Source organism: Corvus kubaryi, unplaced genomic scaffold (genome assembly GCF_017639235.1).
Source record: "Corvus kubaryi isolate FWS band 111438036 unplaced genomic scaffold, C.kubaryi_AGA036_p1.0 37396, whole genome shotgun sequence".
Classification (NCBI taxonomy): domain Eukaryota; kingdom Metazoa; phylum Chordata; class Aves; order Passeriformes; family Corvidae; genus Corvus; species Corvus kubaryi.
This window is the reverse complement of record NW_024581135.1, coordinates 715,552-717,521: the sequence shown is the minus strand read 5'-3', so window position 1 is coordinate 717,521 and position 1,970 is coordinate 715,552. Positions and strand designations below refer to the sequence as shown.

At 55.1% G+C, this 1,970-nt stretch overlaps 1 protein-coding gene across 2 annotated transcripts in view; it reads left to right on the top strand.

Moving 5' to 3' along the window:
• Positions 1-375: 375 nt before the first annotated feature.
• Positions 376-1,970, top strand: part of GPD2 (glycerol-3-phosphate dehydrogenase 2) — a 59,167-nt gene continuing 57,572 nt past the window's right edge. The window contains exon 1 of one of the 2 annotated variants that reach the window (XM_042040854.1): positions 376-638. The gene's annotated coding sequence lies outside the window, so the exon portion shown is untranslated. The remainder of the gene's footprint in view (positions 639-1,970) is intronic. The other variant, XM_042040851.1, reaches the window with a different exon arrangement.

The window sequence follows — 1,970 nt, the reverse complement described above, 5'->3', positions numbered from 1 at the left end:
AAAATGAATCATTTTCTGTTCTTTTTCCTTTTATTTTCACTTCTTTCCCTGCAGTTGACGGCTTTAAAGCCAGAGTATCTACTAATTCCAGCTGCCACTCGAGATCTTAGCACCTTTTAAGGGCACTAATATGCCTGGGATAAACACTGCTCCCATCACCAGTGACTGAATATCACTGACTTTGCAGAACTAATGAAATCCAATCTTTGCAGTTGTTTACTGACTTGAAATGACACCCAGACAGCTGAAGAACACGATCAGCTGCGCGGGCGGTGGAGCCGGGCTCCACGCGTGGGCCGGAGGCCTCCGGTACCGCCTCCGGTACCGCCACCGGCGCAGCCCCGGGGAGGGGCCGCCATGGGCGGCGACCCCCATCACGCAAGCCCGGGGATGAGGAGGCCGCACTGGGCCCTTCCCCGCGGGTCCAGGCCGCACCGGCGGGGCTCCCGCGGCCTTCGGCGGGGCAGCCGCGGTCCCGGGCGGAGGGCAGGGCGGGGAGGTGCGGGCGGTGTTCGAGGCGGAGCTCGGGGAGCCTGGCTGGCTGCTGCAGGCGGAGGGCGGGCAGGGAGAGAGCCGCCCTCCCCTCTTCTCCTCCCGCCGGCCGGCGAGCAGCCCGCAGAGGGACGCGGGCTCCCGCAGTAAGTGCCTTTCGGGGTTTCCGTCTGCACGGGGGGTCCGGAACCGCGGCGGCGGCGCGGGCGGGATGGAGGGAGTGGGGCCGGCCCGGACACGCGGGTGGAGCCGCGCGTTAAACCCTGGGGTCGCCTTTTATTATAAATGTATATCAAATGCATCCTGGCTGCCTCTCCTCCACATCCTACCCTGTTGCCCAGAGAAGCTGCCCCGTCCCTGGGAGTGTTCCAGGCCAAGCTGGATGGGGCTTGGAGCAACCCGGTCCAGTGGAACGCGTCCCTGCCCATGGCAGAGGTGGGACTGGAGCATCTTTAAGGTCTCTTCCCACCCAAACCATTCTGGGATTTTATTATTCCACGTGTAAGGCTCAAGAACAGCACGGGTAGATGGGATATTGGGAAGAAATCCTTCCCTGCGAGAGTGGTGAGGCCCTGGCACAGGGTACCCGGATCCCTGGCAGTGCCCAAGGCCAGGCTGGACATCGGGGCTGGGAGCAGCCTGGGACAGCGGGAGGTGTCCCTGCCCATGGCAGGGGTGGGATTGGGATGGGCTTTAAGGTCCCTTCCAACCGAAACCATTCCATGATTCTATGGTCTTATACAGCAGCTTTCACTACCAAGTGCTCCCAGCCTCCTCCCCCTGTTTTATTTAAGCTTTTCGATGGAGAAAAAAAAAAAAGATCAAAGAAAAGGTGGCAGTTTTATGGAAGTGGTGCAGAGCCCCTGGCAGCTGTCCTGTGTGTGGGTTGTCCCTGTGCTCCCTGAGAATGTCCCACAAGGAGCGGTCCAGCCCCAGTGTCTCTCTGTCCAGGACAGCTGCTTGTGTGCCTGTAGGTATCTATATATAATAAATAAGGAGGTTGCAGAGCTTGTGAACTATATTTTTTATCTGCAATGGAGCTGATAGAAACAGTATCTCCCATTATTAAAAAAAGAAAAGAATTATTGGTAAAAAATAGCATAGCTGTAGTTACACTGAACTTTGTAAAATGAAAGTAAGTTACAACTTCCACTGAATGGACTCGTGGGACCATTGCTTGGTGTCCTCAACTTCTCTGAATTCTTTCCTCTATTAAGCAATCAGTAAACGTTTGTAAGCCTAATTCTACGGGAAAAGATGTAAATGTGTGTATGGAGACCTTTGGTTTAAAACCAGCCAGATTGACGCCCTGCTTGACTTCCTCTAGTGTTTACTGTGAACAGGTAGTACAGGTGTGCTGGAAGCAGCTCCTTTTACCTGCTGCTGGGAAGCAGGGGCTCTCCTCTGCTCCAAAGGAGTTGCATTCTCTTCTCTTCTCTTCTCTTCTCTTCTCTTCTCTTCTCTTCTCTTCTCTTCTC